The sequence below is a fragment of the Meriones unguiculatus genome, chromosome 4, assembly GCF_030254825.1.
Source record: "Meriones unguiculatus strain TT.TT164.6M chromosome 4, Bangor_MerUng_6.1, whole genome shotgun sequence".
NCBI lineage: Eukaryota > Metazoa > Chordata > Mammalia > Rodentia > Muridae > Meriones > Meriones unguiculatus.
This window is the reverse complement of record NC_083352.1, coordinates 92,498,347-92,515,832: the sequence shown is the minus strand read 5'-3', so window position 1 is coordinate 92,515,832 and position 17,486 is coordinate 92,498,347.

Genomic DNA, 17,486 nt, shown 5'->3' with positions numbered 1-17,486 from the left:
AACTCAATTTGAGCAATGTCTACTCATCTGAGCAACTCTTACAAAGGAAGACATTTAACTGGGGCTGGCTTACAGGTTCAGAGGTTCAGCCCTTTATCGTCATGGTGGGAAGCATGGCAGCATGCAGGCAGACATGGTGCTGGAGAAGGAGCCGAGGGTTCCACATCTTGATCCACAGGCAGCAGAAAGGGGACTGACTGACACACTGGGCATAGCTTGAGCATATATGACCTCAAGGCCCGCCTCCAGTGACACAATTCCTCCAACAAGGCCACACTTCCTAATAGTGCCACTCCATATGGGCCAAGATTCGAATACTCTTTGGGAGCCATTCCTATTAAGCCCCCTTAGTCCAGGTGGGCTTAATACCTCAGCTGTCCCTCTCTGGAGGATTTCTGGTGAACTGCTGTCTTCTCGTTGGAAGCTGGAAGAACTGGGTTTTCACCTCACTGAGGAAATGTAGCTGCTGCTGCAGGTTAGATGACCTTGCCAGCAAGATGATAAGAGAGCAGGCAAGAGGTGAAGCTGCTCACGGGGTGGCTCTTTCTGCTTTAGATAGCATGATCAGGGAAATCCTGTGTGTGTGTGTGTGTGTGCGTGTGTGTGTGTGTGAAGGCTTATCTCCAAAGAAATTGATTCTAGATCCAGTCAAGTTCACCACCAAGACTGTGGAGGTTTGAATGAGAATGGCTCACACACACACAATATTTAAACGCTTGGTCCCCAGTTGGTGAAACTGCTTGGGAAGGCTTAGGAGGTGTGTCACTGGGGTCTGGGGGTGGGCTTTGAGCCTGTGCCATTCCTGCCACTTAGTCTCTTTTCCTTCCCCCTCCCCTTCTTCATCTTTTTTTCACTCTTTCCCTCTTTTTTCTCTCTCCCTCTTTCTTTCCTCTTTCTTTCCCTCTCTGTCCCCCCCTCCTTTGTCTTCCTCTCTCCTCTGTCTCTCCTTCGTGCTTGCAGCTCAGATATGAGCTCTAAGCTACCACTCCAGCACCACACATGCCAACCCGCTGCCATGCTCCCACCCTCTGAAAGGGTGAGCCCCGGTAAGCTCTTCTCCAAGTTGCCTTGTTCATGGCATGTCTTCACAGCAATGGAACAGTAACCTAAGGCAAGGATTAAACATCATGCTGGTTACTTTGACAACCAGCAAACGTCCTTCAGCTCACAGGGAGACAGTGGTGAGGGTCTTCAGGCTGTGCCATCACAGCAAGAGAGATTCCCCTTCTGCCCCTGCTCTTCAGGCATCAGCACTATCCCCAAGGCAGGGGAAATCGCTGCTTCTTTTCCAGGCTCCTGACCTTGTCATGGAAAGGGGCTCGCCTACTTTCATGGGGTAAAATTTGGTTCTTGGGCATAGGGTGGTCTTAGGTGGATGAGAGATAGTGACTGGGCTGGACATAGAGTCCATGAGAAGCTACATGACAAACCTGTCTCTACTCCTTATCACCAAAGCAGTAGCCTGCAGTCCCCTGTGAGAGGCCAGTGTCCCAGTGGGGAGGTTCCTGCATGCCCACTGAGTGCCCTCTGGGGAAGGAGTTGGAATACCACCATGTTGTCCCTGACATACAGAAAAGGCTCCACCAAGGAGCTCTGAATTCAGAGCTGTCTCAGAGAAGCTCCATCTTCAGGTGACAAAGTGACAGGCAGTGTGCAAAATCGCCAGAGTGAATGGGAAGCGAAGTTCTAGGTGAATTTGGGGGAAAAGATGGCCTTTCGATATGAGGGAGACGTTCTCATCCCAGGTGGGCTTAACTTGGGAGGTGGGCTGCTCGCTGTCAGTGGAAGCTTCTATGAAGTCAGTGGCTCTGCAGCCTTGTGAATGGAAGAATGAATTTCATAGGCAGTGAAGGACAGGTTTTGAAGAGGAGTTTTATTATAGAGACAAAGCTTGAAGCAGCAAGCAAGCTGATCTCATATAAGCAGAGCTTACGATGTGGGTGTGGCCTTGCGTGGGTGTGGCCTGTGTGTGGGTGTGGCCTGTGAGATGTTTGTCTCAAGCTTCTCTTAGGCTTGAGTGCAGAAACTGGACTGAGACTGTGGACATCCTCTTTTGAGAATGGTTAATTCTCGGGGCTCACCACAGGCCGAGCTATTTCGGGGAGGGCTCTCCTGGCCCAGTCACAGCGTTGATCACGTGCTGTCTGCTCACTGCTCTGCCAGGAGCTATGCGCTGAATACCCTCCCCACCTCCAGGTGTCTACTTTTGCTGACCTCTGACCTTGGCTGTTACTGACCTTGAAGCTGTTGCTGGTCCATGACCCCGTGGGGATGTGTGTGTGTGTGTGTCTGCTAGCCATGACTTAAACTACTAATGTTCTCATGTGTGTGGGAGCAGCTTGCGGTGTTAACGCGGGTCTTTTCCCTTGACTGTCCTCTTTCTCTAAGGAAACTCTTCAAAGTATCAGGAGCTAGCTGCAGTTTTCCCTGGTTACCCCACATCTAGTTCCCTGTCTCTGGTGCCGTCTGGCATGGGGGTGGGGTTCTTCTTTCTGGAGACAGGTAAAGGCCTCTCAGAATCTGTCCTTACAGTTTTATCTGTTACAAAATTTGCATTAGAGGAGAGAATGTGAGGCTGGAGAGATGGCTCCGAGAATAGCTCCTGTTGTTCTTGCAGGAACTCCAGTACTGTTTCCGGCATCCATGTCAACCACCGGTGCCACCAGTTTCAGGAGATGTGGCGCCCTCTTCTGGTTTCTTTGGGCACTGCACTCATATGCACATACTCCCACACAGATACATATATAATTAAAACACTAAAAATAAAATAAAAAGGAGGGAATGTGTGAAAGAGCAATACTCCCCGTGGTGTGCCTCAGAGAAGGGAGCAGCAGGGGCACCAGGAGCTGTTTGACATTGGCCTTGTCTTCCCAGAGTCTCATCTTGCCTTTTACCTGGTCAGCATGGCCATCTTTTACGCAGCCGAAAGCCCTCATGTTTACCTTCAGTGATCCAGATTCAGTGTCACTGTTTTGACACTAACTTCTGTATTCACTGCAATCAAACCCAGGGGAGAGAAGACAGTTCTCATGAATATCAGCAGTTGTTAATATCATGCAACAGGAACTGGACGCAATGAAAAGAAAAACAGTAACTACAACAACAAACTCTTAGAAGTATCTCTAAGAGCATCCTACAGCTCAGGAGAAATGACTCAGTAAGAAGAACTGGAAGACAGAGTTGAGGAAAGGTCCAGAAGTGAAACTAAAATAGGAATGGAGAAGAATGGGGAGCCAAAGAATATTATTTAATCCAGACAGAGCAATACCTGACAAGTTCTGGTGCCAAAGATATATTACAAGAAAATAAAGAATGTTCCTGACGCATGGCAACATAGGGAATGAATGAAGACTCACAACTCGACAGTTTGAAGCTGCAAGCCTGTGTTCCGACATGTTTCCCAAAAGTTGGTTTAAGTGAGCTGGTTCCAGGTGCTTTAGCAATTCCATCAAGATGGGCTAAGCTGCCCCAGGCATGCCAGCTGTGCCCCAGCCATCACCCTCTGTTTCTTAAATCTTGAAGCTTTCTCCTTTTCTCTAGGCCAGCAGTTCTTAACCATCCTGATGCTGCGACCCTTTAATGTAATCCCTCGTGTTGTGGTGACCCCCCTAACCATAAAATAATTTTTGTTACCACTTCATAACTGTAATTTTGCTTCTGTTCTGGATTGTGATATAAACGCCTGTGTTTTCCAATGGTCTTTTGAGGGTCGTGACCCACAGGTTAAGAACCGCTGCTCTATGCCCCTGTCAGCCAGATAGCACCTTCCCCTGCCACTCATCACAATGTAGGTGATAGGTTACTTCTCTCTGTTGTTCGCTAGATGTCGGGTTTCTTGCCGGTCACGGTGTCTGCACTCCAGAGAGCACGTAGGCTGTAAATGCCTCACCGAGACATCATAAAGCTGCATCTCCCAAGAGACTCAAGATCATCCCAGAGGAAATCTTACTGTTTTTTCTTTAAAGTAAAATGATTAGTTTATTTTCATTTGCTATGAAAATAGACAGTGTCATGTGGGTGTGTCAAGAACCCTCTAGGTCACATGTGGACTACTGACTCCCAGCAATCCTCTGTGGAGGTACTGGCTGCAGACACGGAGTCGTCCCCAGGTCTTCCGTGAGCAGCTGTTGCTGCCTGCCATGACACCTTCAGCTATCAACATACACTGTCTTTGAGCTGCACCTGCCTTATCTTCAAAACACTCAGTCCCAGAAGTCCGGCTTCTGCATGCTCACCGCCCCAGCTTCCCCCTGGCTCATGTTTCCCACCATGTCTCTCTTCTACCAGCTCCTCTGCTGTGACACTCGGAGCTCATGATGCGCCATCATTCATGCCAAGTATCCAAAGCCTCCCTCCAAGCCCTGTGTCACCTGAACACTGGCCTCACCCTCAGAGGTCAGCGAACCCTTCAGCCCTCTCTGTTGAGACTGTTGTTTCTTCCCCAGCCCCAGGGAGATGGGGAACTGTCCTGCTCCATCATTTTATTTCCTCCCTTTGTCTAAACTTCCAACTAACTGAAGAAGTTTCTTGTTTCTTGTTAGTGATCCTATTGTCTGGCTCCGGTTCCAGTTGGACTCTTTACTGTTTAAGCCCTGTAGTGATACTATGATTCAAAATAACCAGAAGATCTGGGTGTGGTGGTGCATACCTGTAATCCCAGCACTCTCAGGGAGGCAGAGGCAGGCATATCTCTTTGAGTTTGAGACCAGCCTTGTTTACAAAGTCAGTCCAGGACAGCCAAGGCTACACAGAGAAAATCTGTCTCAAAATAAAAATAAAATAAAATAAGCAATAGAAACCACTCAAGGAGGGCGAGATTATTTGGCTCCTGGTTTCTGAGGGAATGGGCTGTGACACCTGCACTGAGAGCTTAGGCAGAACATCAAGATGGCAGGAGCCCCAAGGTGGAGGACAGGTGTTTTCATCAAGGCAGACTGGGAGACTGACAGCCATGTGTCAATTTAACCCAAGGACAGACTTCCTGCAACCTACTTTTTCTAGCTAGGCCCTGTCATTCAAAGGTACCAGAACCTTTCTAAGACAGTTCCATCCTCTGGAGACCAACTGTTGAAAGCATTAGTCTGAGGTGATACTTCACATTCGAACTGCATCCTCTGGGGCCTTCCACAACACTGAAGACCCACCCAGTACCCAGACCCTCAGTTCTTAGATTCTCTTTGCTCTTCTTCTGGCTTTCCTTGTACCAAAGCAACCATGTTGAATATCATCACTCAGAACTTGACTTCCATCTTACTTCTGGAGAGGAGAGGCCTTTCCTGGGTATGTGCTGGGTATTTTAGTCAACTTGACATGAGCAAAAGTCATCTGAGAGAAGAGAACTTCAATTGAGAAAATGCCTTCATAAGACCCAGCTGTAGGGCATTTCTTAATTAGTGATCAATGTGGAGAGCCAAGCCCATTGTGGGTGGTGTCATCCCTGGGTTGGTGGTCCATAAGAAAATAGGCTGAGCAAGCCATAAGGAGCAAGCCAGTAAGTAAGCAGCACCCCTGCATGGCCTCTGTATCAGCCTCCAGGTTCCTGTCCTGCTTGAGTTCCTGTCCTGACTTCCTTTGATGATGAACTGTGATGTGGAAGTGTCAGCTGAATAAACCCTTTCCTCCCCAAGTTGCTTTCATCACAGCAATAGAAACCCTTACTAAGACAGCTTCCAACCAGCTAGTGTTCACAGTTTTCTCTGCTAGTCTCACCGTGGTCAAAGCACTGACTCGATGCATCTCCTTTAACTAATTAAAAACTTTCATTTATTTTCATCATTCCACACACACATATAACGTACTTTAATCACATCCCCCTTCATTGTCCTCTCTTCTCTTTTCCCTCCCTCCTTAAAATGAACCTCCACCTTGTCTCTTTTCCTCCATGAACCCATAATTCTTTTACTTGCCATCTGTGTTTTGCTTCATTACAGAAAAAGCCTGGTGAGGCCGCTACTCATAGGGCCATGTGAGGGGAACACGGAGGAGCAGGGAAATGAGAGCTAAGCAAGAATATGATCTTCAGAGGGAACAGATCCACAGAACAGGATCCAGAGTCTGGAAATAGAAGCCCATGTGCCGTCAACAAGCCTGGTGTCCTCCGTTGGAGGGGAGTCTTCTCAGCCCATACTACGTGTGAGACCTACAGCATGCAGCTCATAGAAGAATATGCTGCAAGAGCATCATGGCAACCTTGAGGGTGAGCAAAAGACGGGGATGTTGAGACCAGATCTAATATTTCTCAGAAAATCCACAGATACACTTTCTGCAATCATTTTAGTGCACATAGTTGCTCATTTGTGAGAACTCGAGTTGTGTGTACATTGTGTTTTGATCAAATCCACCTCCACTTCTCCCTCCTTCAAACACCTCCCGGCTCCCACTCTCTGCCATGTTCCCTTCCCAGCTTTATCTCTTCTGTTCACAGCTCACTGAGTCCAAGCAGTGTTGCCTTTCTGGGCATGGGTGTGGGGCCACCAGCAAAGGCAACCTCCCAAGGGCCGCTTCCCTGAAGAAAACTGACTGTCTCTTCCTGGAGATGCCAGAGCTCCTTAGCCTGGGGTGGGCTTCACGAGCCCTTCTCTCTCCATGCTGGAATATTCACTGGCACGATCTTACACAGGTCTTGTGCTGACAGTCACAGCTGCTGTGAGTTCACCAGTGTGGCAGTCCTGTCTCATCCAGAAGGTGGCATTTCACTGAACTTTATCCCAACTTCAGGCTCTTAACAGACTTTCTGCCCCCTCTTTGGCACTACGGAGCCACGGTGGGGAGGGATTGTGCAAGGCATGTCTCAACAATGGTTCCTCGTTCTCCGAACTCTGACCAGTTGTTAGTCTCTGCATTAGTCACTGTCCAGCACAAGAAGAAGTTTCTTTGATGAAGGTTAAAGTAGCACTTATAGAGATCAGTGTTTAGAAGGCAGTTGGATACTAGGCCCATTTAACAAAATAATAGTCACAGGTTCCAAACCTAGGACCTATGTGCTGGTTCAAATGAGATATTCCCCCACTGTCCTGTCATTTGAGAGCTCAGTTACCAGTTTTGGCACTGTTTGGGAGGGAGGCTGAGGAGATATGTTCTTGTTGTGGAAGGGCTTTGGGCTCTTAAAGACTTGACATTTCAAATTCTCCCTCTCCCTCCCTGCCTTTCTCTCTCTCTCTCCTTCATGTGCTTGTAGTTCAGGATGTGAGCTCCCAGCACCAGCCACCATGTTACCATTTCCCTATGACGATGATGGATGCTTTTCCCTCTGGAGCCATGACCTCAAATATGTCCTGGTTGTGGTGTTTTATCTCAGCAACAGGAAAGTAAGTAATACAGACAGTGTCCCACCTAGACACTGGTTCTTGGCTGGCTTTACAGGACTAGACATGAGTTCTGCCCTCTGGAATGAGAGACTTAAATTCTAGCAGAAAGTGGGTGGTTACTTTCCAAACTTTCACGCCATCATTCCAGTGGACACATCTTGGAAGGCTGGCCATTACTGTAGCTCACAGGGTCACAGCTGGGTAAGACTGATGGTGGCATTTCTCCCCTGTGGGGCGCTGCTGGATAAGGCTGAAGTGGGCCATCTCCGGATAGCCAATCATTGGCGCTCAGTCTGTGGTGATAGACTCCCTTTTCTCACTGGGGTTTGAAAAGTCTCCCCTCATCTGGGTGACCCCAAATCTTGTAAGGAGCTAAGGAAGGTCACATAATCCTCAGGGCAGATTATAGACAAGACCCTGACATGGAGGCTACTCTAGCAAGCAATTAGGAATCTCTAGAGAAGCCCCACCTGCTAAGGATCTTCTTCAATTGTTCTTGGAGCTCCTTCACCCCCATAAGATCATTAAGTACCATATTTTCTTTCTTGTGATAGGACTGTTAAATATCGCTGACACCCTGACCACAGCAAATCGAACACATTCACCCTCAAAATCCCCTCCCCCTCTACCCAGTGTTTATATTGCTCTTGGTTTTGCATGAATAAAGGCACAGGGCCTTCTCACTTCAAGACCTTCTGACATTCATAATTTATCCCCCTCTTCTCAAAGGGCCTGCCCTCCAGCCTGCTGGGCCTGAGCCTACTGGGCCTCTCTGGGCCTCTCTTGGCCTGTGTCTTGACTACAAGCTGGACAAGCATGGGCCTTGGCCCGAACCTCTGCCGTGCTTAGCACAGGAGCTTAATCAAGAGCTGTAACACTCTGGTGTCGCCATAGGCTTTGGAATGCCCAAGCTTCCATTGCCACCTGTGGCCTCATGCTAAAAGAGCTAAATTGTAGCACTCTGTGGAAAACATTTTCCACACCCAGGTTAGTGCACTCAGGCCTCACCCTAAGGTGCTCTAGCTGCCCCTGAGAAAAATGAAACCCCTGTTCTCCATCTGGAAGCTGAGCTCCAGGATCCCAGCCAAGATCCAGGCCCCCATCCAATGGAGAGCGACTCTCCTCCAGCAGCCTGGACAACACCTCCCCACACTATGAAACCAGCCAGCTTTGTGAAGGAAACTTCTAGCTCAGAACCAGCTTGATTTCCCCGTGTTCTGTGACTACAGTCTATGGTACCTTCAACCATTGTCTTAACATCTAGTTCTTTTGGGCAATCCAGAACAATGACAAGAGCCTCTTTAAAATGCACATAACATCTCAGCTGTAAGAAAAATCATACTTCATCAAAATTAAAGACTTGTTCAAGAAAATTTTAAAAAATGGGTCATAGATGAGAAGTACTCTCACTGCCTGTATGCCTTGAATTGAACCCACCATATATAAAAAGCACCCATAAATCAATATTAAAAAATCTCAATGAAATAGGTAAAGATTTGAACAGATGCTTTAGAAGAAAGGACCATGAATGACTTTTAGGTATTCGGAAAGATGCTCACCCTTGACCCTCAATTATCACAAGGAAATACAAATTAAAATCGGAATGTTGGAGGTTGGATTAGTGACTAACATGTTGGTTGTACAAGCATAAAGACCCAGGTTTGAGCCCCAGAAGCCATATTAAAAAGCAGGCATGGTGATGTATGCCTTTAATTTCAGTGCTGAGGATATGGAGACAAGTGAATCCCTGGGATTTACTGGCAAGTCAGCTTACCTGAATACGTGGATTCCAGGTTCGGTGAGAGACCTTGCCTCAAAAATTCTGATGGAGAGTTACTGAGGAAGATACCCTATGTGACCTCTGGTCTACAGACACACCCACATACATGCACACACGCGCACACACACCGCCACCAACAGCAAAGCTCATAGTGAGGCAGCATTTCACAGCCACTAAGACAGGTAAAGTGAAGGATCTAACGTCAAACGCTGGCAGCTAGGACTCTGCTGTCTCACTGGAGCCAAACAGCATGCTCAGTGCTGAAAACCACAGGGAGACCTTCACAGCAAGTCATCCCCACCTCATGGTCGGTCATTTCTATAGCGGCCAAGAGGAAGAGTGACACACAGTCCTGACAGAACCGCCTTCTGGGATTTTAGCCTCAGCTTTATCCATAATAATAACTATGAACCAGAAACAATTCAAGTTTCCAGTGATAGGAGAGGACTAGGTGGCTGTGCGTGATGTCCCCGACACCACTCAGCTGCAGAGAGGATGCCACCGACTGGTAAAACAGACACATCTCAAAGACACGGCGCTGAGTGAGAGGAGCTAGGCACAAAAGGGCCTGTCCCGCACCATCCCATACACACAATGCTCAGAAATAGACAACAGCGGGCCGAGAGATGGACCAGCAGGTCGAGGTATTTGTGGACAGGACTGATGACCTGAGACCCACGCGATGGAAAGAGAGACACCTGCAAGCTAGCTTCTACCCTGTCCACCCCCACTGGGATGGCCAGTCTCGGTCATCAACCTGACAGCACCTGGAATCAGTTTAAACCCCAGCAGCTGGGCATGCCCATGCGGGATTATCTTGATTGGATTGTTTGAGGTGGGAGGGCACCTCCTGGTGGCAGCCCACGTAAAAGGACTTGGAAGAAGACTTTTGCTCTCTGCCTGCCCTCACCCTTGCTGGCAAGTTCATCCCTCCTCTGGTGTTAGAACCCACTTCTTCAGACGGAAGATGGGCAGTTCCGGGAATCCTCCTGGGCTCCATCGCCAGATTGAGACTGATGAGACATCCAGTCTCCCGAACTGAACCACTCCCGGACGCCCATCGTTCTGTGGGGAGGCAGCCAACAGCTCACGGTGGCGGGTGGGATGTGGCCGCTCCCACCTCTCTTCCAGATGCCCCTTCCAGTCTGATGGTCCATCCAGCTGACCTGGCGGGGTGAGGCATTTGTGACTGTTTCTAGGCACGGGGGTTCCTAGAGAACACCTGAGCCCATGCAACAGGCACGGGTAGGTATGGCTGCAGCTTGGTGTCACCTTTGTTAGGGTGAGAATAACTTCATTGTTGCCTTTTTGGCAGGTGGCACAAATTGTTCCAAGTGACCCTGGGCCAGTCACCGCTCTGAGCTGAGTACCGCTGTGCCCTGACCACTCATTTGCCCTGACCACTCTCCAAGCGGGTGCTCCATTTCCCTCCAGTGGTGCAGGGGAGCTTTAGTTGCTCTGGGTTCTGTGTGGTTGACACGAATAGCATCTACCTGGAAGAAACCAGATGTTGCTGGCTGAAAGAGACCAGCGGTGGTTGAAGACAGAACGCTGGAGCCCTGTTCAACCTTCTCAGACAGATGTAAACAATACGGAAGAGATTAACGTGGGCGGGAATCGATGCCAGTCTCTGGGCTGTCTTCAGATTAAAGAAGAAGAAAAACATCTAGAGACACCTGGAGCGGAGGCTGGAGTCCGGAAACGTTCAACACGTGGGGTTGGTGTTTTTCCTGAGGCTGCTTAGCTGTTTTGATCTTTGGGAAGCTGGTTGGTGTCCATCAGAACCAGCAGACAGAACTAAGCTTGACTCAGGGATCAGGCAATAAGGTCAAAGTGGTGGGGTGCTCCAAGGCTGCTGGGCCTCAGGATCTGACCTGCAGCCTCAGGGCAAAGAGCACACCAGCCCCCAGCCCCCAGCCCCCGAGTCAGTACTGAGATAGGAATGACGACCCTGTGCAAGTGTGCATGGCTTCATGGCTCCAGCTGAGGAGGAGACGGCCTGGTAGCTGAGCCTCTGAAAGACTGCTGAGTGACGGCTGTGCCCTAGGCTTCCTTTGGTTTGGGTGAACACCAGTGATTCCGGCTCTTGTTCTGCTCAGCATGGCTCCACGATAGGGAAACACGTGTGTCCATTTTTACCAGCCGGTGCTGTTGCTTGGTGTTGTCCCTGTGGCCACACCAGTGGGTATGCGGTACTGTTTACTGTGGTTCAGAAGCAGCCTCTCCACGGAAAGTAACAGTGGGCATCGCTTCATGCATCTATTGCCCGTTTAGAGAAATTCACTGCAGCACGCCCATTGACTCAGATCATCGACTGAAAGAGAGTATGGAGAGAAAGGCTATCGTGATTGCGCTATGGAATACAATACAGCAACGAAAAATGAACATGCTATAATTACAACTTGGGTAAATTCCACATGCACACAATATACACACTTCCCCCCCTTGCCATATGTAATGCAGAAGATAAAATAGATATTCTACATGAGCTATAGAAAATGTACGCAGAATCCAGAAATAAGCCAAACTAAGTCAAGATTACAACTCAGGTTAGATAAAATGCTAGCTAAGGACAGTAGTGCTTGGGGGGCTGGATGTTGGGGAGTGGGGGTGTTGTCTAAGTTCTTCTTGTCCTGGGTATTTGCCTTGTCATAGTTTTTTGCTCTAAACATGGTGATTTGTTCCTTTTTTTTTCTGTGTACAATATATTTCACAAAAGACTAAAGATGAAGGGAGAGAAAGAGACCCAGTTCTGTAGCCAAGAGGGAACTGGAGATTGGGGTGGGCTGGGGTCCCCTCTTTGACTACTCTTCACACTCCTCTCCAGGCTGCCCTGCCAGGTTTCCTGGAAATGGCCAGTTAAGGTGATGCAGGTGTTTATGATGGGGCCTGGGCTATGCTCGGGAGACCAGGAAGGGAAGAATGCAGGCTGCCGTGGCGGCCCAGTGTCAGCCCAGCCGGGAGCGTGGGGACTGAATGGCCCTGTGCAGCTGCCCCATGCTTGCTGGAGGTTGGGGGTTGGGCCTTGTGTCCTGCAAGGACTGCTTTTCCAATCTGGCTCCTGGGGATCAACTGCACTTTCAGATCGGCAACTGATGTCTAGACCTTTTCTTCTATGGGTGAGGGACGTCTTTAGTGGCCATGGATTTCCAGAGATGATAAAGGGGTTGGGTTCAAGGGCGCTTTTCATCTGCACAGCAACCAGTGCAAAACCCTCATCTCGCTCACCCCCACATCTCACCCTCTCAGTCACCGCCCTCACCCTGATCCACTGGGACTGAGCGCCAGACACCACCATGCTTCTGCATGAGCCATTCAAACAGCCAGCCTCCACACAGAGAGGAGGCCCAGGCCTGTCGTCCTGGTTCCCAGGGAGCCTGAGGCAGAAAAATCACAAGTTCAAGGACTGGCTGGGCAAATTATGGAGGCCCTGTCAAACAAAACCCAAAAGCTAAAAGACCTCTGAGGACAGAAGCCACTGATCGAACATTTGCCTAGTGTATGTGAGAACCAACTTTCATTCCCCAGTCCCCCAGCCCCCAACTTTTTGCCAGGCACTTGGGAAAATCTTCGTCTGCCCTCACCCTGGGGCTTCTGTGTGTGGCTCCCTTCAGTGAGCTCTGTCATTTTAATGGCACTGTCCCAAACAACTGGCCTTGACAACTCTGACAGCAAAACTTAAGTTTGATGTTGGGGACACAGCAGGCCTGTCAAGGGCTCAAGCTGGCAAAGCCATGGGCTCCAAGTCCAGGCTCAGCGGTGTGTGCCGGCAGCCCCAGCTTCAGAAAGTGGAGGTAGGAGGACTAGAAGTTGAAGGGTTATCCTTGGCTGCGTAGTAAGTTCAAGACCAGCCTGGGCTATGTGAGATCCTGTCTCAAAATAAAAATCTCAAACATCAAACAAAATCCAGCCTTCACTTGGGAAGGTATGTGGCCCCTCTGTGCCTGGAAACTGCATAGGCTCAGGCACCCTGACACTGGGCAGGGGAGAGGTCCCTAGGTTTGACTGTTGACTGCTGACTTCTTTCTTGCCTCATCCAACTCCACTCACAGCCTCTCGTCCACCCATCAAGCAGACAGCCTGTCTCCCTTTTCTGTCCACAGCTCTCCCATGATTCCCCTCTCACTTGAAGCCCTTCCTGCCTGCCCCCTCTGAGTGCCCCCAGGATCTATCCTTTCACGCCCACCTTCTCAGCCCCAGCCACAGCAGCCTCCTTACTACTCCCTCATAAACACCTCCTCCCCGCCGGACCTGTGGACCCCCTTGGCTTGGAATGCTTCTCCCCTGGGTGTAGCCATTGCTCATTCCACCTCCTCCTGCTCCTTGCTCAAATATCATTTCTTCCTTGGCCTCCTGGTATAACATGCCCCTCCCCCTGTCCCTAACACTTCCATTCCTCCTCCTTGCTTTATCCTGTCCATATAATACACCATGTACTTGACTCTTTCCTCATTTAATGTCTGTTCTCCACCATTTTGACATTAAAAACTACAGAGAGGTGAGGGGTGGGGGACTCTTGTTTGTTGCCTGCTGGGCTGTTCATGGCCCAGTGAAGATCAGGCCACTGGGGCAAAAACATACCCACCAAGGAAGGCCCACTTTTACCTCACCACCCCCGCAGCAAGTGCAGTTAAAGGTGCATCTTAATTTTTTGCCATCTCTGCTCTCTCATTCTCTTCTTTCATGTCCCCCCAACACACACACCCCCTCTCCCCTCATATCCATTTTCTTTCTCTCTTCCACTCCTTTCCGCTTTTTGGTACTTGATGGAGTCACATTAAGCTAATAACCCTTTCATTACTCCATTGCGGCTGTAATTCCGCTCGCTGAGAGCTTGTTTTGATTTCCGTGGATTTGGGCCTCTGTACTTTTGAACGTTTGCTTTCATTTTCTCAGTTGCCACTTGACCCCTCCCCTGCCCTGTTTTAAAAAGGGATGAAAAGCTTAGAAAAACATCAGACGTATGCTTTTATTATACATTTTTTTTTTCCCCTTGCAATTGACTTGGATGGTTTGGTTTTGATTTTTCCTCTTGCAAACTGTGGGTGTTGCAAGGAATCAAAGTCACACATTTCCAGACCTGACAAGAGAGAGGAGAGGGTTTCAGTGGACACTGAGGACTCCACAGTTTGGGGGCACACCCTGACCCCTGATGAAGCTGGAGGAGTTGGGATTGGCGAGGAGGTTAGCTGGAGAATCCCTGTGGGTGCTGTGATGTGTGTTTTAGACATTAGGAGGCATCGCCACTGGTCTCTGTTTGTTAGGTCCTAACAGCCTCTCCCTCATCTATGAGAGTAAAATAATAAACAAATAAATATCTCCAGTGGGTTGGCGAGTGTGCTCGGCTGGTAAAGTGCTTGCCTAGCAGGCATGGGGCCTTCCACCTTGTTGGAGACATGGTCTCTTGTTTGCTGCTGGCCAGAGGGATTTGGAGGACTCTTGTGGCTCCTCCCATCCGGCCTCAGAAGTGCGAGGGTTACAGAGGCATGGCCCGCTCTGGTGTACAAGAGCTCTGGGGATCAGAACTTGGGTCTTCATGCTGTCCTGACAAGCATTTCATCCACTGAGCCATCCTCCTAGCCCTGAGGGGTCTATTCCAGTTAGTGGCTTAAAGGACGACCACTCTTGCCCATGGGCCTGATTTGTAGAGAACCACAGGGGCAATGTTGTCCTTAAAGGTCTCAGTAACAGAATCTCCACTGTGTTTGGTCAGCCCTGCTATCCATACTTCTTTCCTTCCTTCCTTCCTTCCTTCCTTCCTTCCTTCCTTCCTTCCTTCCTTCCTTCCCTCCCTTCCCTTCCTTTTCTTTCCTTTGTTCCTTCTCTTCTTAATTCCCTCCTCCATTCTCCTCCTTTTTCTTTACCCCTCTCAATGAAGGTCTCCTATAGCCAAGGCTAGCCCTTGAGCTCATGTGTAGCTGGGGATGACCTTCAGCTTCTAATTCCCCTACTTGAACCTGTCAGGTTCTGGGATGGCAGGCCTGTGCACCACATCTGTCTTTGGGATCCTAGGTGTCAGACAGTTGTATGTCGATTTGACACAAGCTAGAGTTATCAGAGACAGGGAGCCTCAATTGAAAAAAAAAAAAAACATCTCTATAAGATCAGGCTGTGGGCAAGCCTGTAGAGCATTGTCTTAAGTAGTGATTGATGCGGGAGAGAGAGCCCAGCCCACTGTGGTTTCCTGGGAGGTGGGAGATGGTCCTATGCTACCATGCATCTGACTATGTTGAGTCTGAGTGTGTGATTCCAGGGGACGTGGTTGCCACACATCTGGGTACCCTTGAGCTAATGGTGGTCCCAGGGAGGTTCTTGGACCATCAGCTCCAGTATCCGTGCAGGAACTTGTGGTAGCATGATTTCCCCCACCCCCTTCCCACATTCTGAACCGCCTAACCAGATCCTGGGTCATAGGTCACATTTGACAAGCACTGCTGCCAGGCCTCTCACCCTAGCCTGTCCCCTCAGTATGGTCACTGGGTCTCAGCACAGGTATGATGTTGGCGCCAGACAGATACAGGCATTTGTATTGGTCAGCTTTTCATAACTGTGACAAAATTCCCAAGACAAACAAAAGGAGGGAAGATGGAAGAGGCTGGAGGCTGGAAGAGGGAGGGTGAATGTGGTTTATGGTCTGATGGCTCCTCAGTGCTAGGCCTGAGGTGAGGTGGAATTTCATGGGGTGGGAGGAGGAGGCTGTTCACCTTCTACAGCCATGATGGAGGATGGTGGAAGGAGAGGGGAAGAAGTTGAGAGAGAAGAGAGGAAAAGAATGTATGGAGAGAGAGGAGGATAAGGAAGAATGAGAGGAGAGAAAGGAAGAGAAAAAAGAGAAAGAAAGAAAGAGGAGGAGGAAGATGATGAGGACCTGTGCTCAGCACAACGCCGCACCTTCAAACTCTTTAACCAGACCCTGACTTCTGGTCCCACCACTACAATTCTGGGTCCACCATGGGTGAACCACTGACAAGGGCTGAGCACTCCCAATTCAGTCAGTTCCCATCACTCACCAAGCCTCAGCACCTCCCTGAGCCTTTGGGACCATTCAGAATTTAAGTGCAGCAATATCCAGCATCTCTGAGTATTGCTTCCTGAGGACAACCTTGCTTGGCTTTCTTGCTCTGAGGACCCAGTGAGATCTGTGTCTGTCAAGTGGTACAATGCTGTGGGCTCCTTTCTGTGTGCTCTTTACCCCCGTCTCTGCTTTCCCTCCATCCTTCTGCTCTGGGGCTCAAGGAGCTGAGCTTCTTGTGCCTGCAAGTGCCAGTTGCTCAATAGCCATGGTGGCAGCTGCTATTCTTTTCGTTATTTGTGTCTCTATGTAACTAAAAATCTTAAGCTTTTCTATGGGAGAAGAGCAAGGTGAGAGAGGATGACCTTGAACTTCTAATCCTCCTGTCTCTATCTCCAGGGATCACAGGTGTGTGCTGCCATACTGGGTTTATGCAGTGCTGGGGATCGAACTGAGGGCTTTATGTAAGCTAGGTGAGCAATCTACCCACTGAGCTACAGGCCCAGATCCCACATGCCTTTTGTGTAAGTGACAGGAATAATGCCTGTTCTGTTTGTTGAATCACTGAATGGATCTCTTCAATAGGAGGCAGCCTTCTTCTTTCCATGCTCAGCTGAAGACAGTCTCTCATTTTCCCAGATGTCTTTGTTAGCTCTGTCATGGAAACAAGCAAAGCTAAGGCCATTGACCAAGAGCTTTGCTGCTAGAGGTCAAAGGTCACCAAGACAGGGGGCTCAGCTATGGAGTCTGAATGGCAAAATCCATGGTCTATAGCAGAGTTCACAGCCAGGGAGGAAGAAGCTGGCTCCCATCCAATCTACAGCCAGAATCCCCGGGGGAGAGGGGGGGGGGCAGGATAGAAAAGCATCAGTTATTTGGAGGTACTCCCAATTACCCCTTTATCCTAACATCACCCTGATTCTCAACTCAAAGTCATAGGAGTTGTTTTAGTTAGGGTTTCTATTGCTGGGATGGAATACAATGAACAAAAGTAAGTTGAGGAGGAAAGGTTTTATTTGGCTTTCACTTCCGAACTGCTGTTCATTATCAAAGGAAGTCAGGACAGGAACTCACACACGGCAGGGACCTGGAGGCTGGAGCTTATGCAGAGGCCATGGAGGGGTGCTGCTTACTGGCTTGCTCCCATGGCTTGCACAGCCTGCTTTTTTACAGATCTCAGGACCACCAGGCCAGGGATGGCTCCACTCACAATGAGCTGCATCCTCCTCCATCAACCTTAAATCAGCTCCAGCAATGTTTCTTAACCTTAGGGTCATGACCCCTTTGGGGCGTGGGGTTGAATGCCCCTTTCACAGGGGTCGCATATCAGATATCCTGCACATCAGATATTTACATTACAGTTCATAACAGTAGCAACATTTAAGTT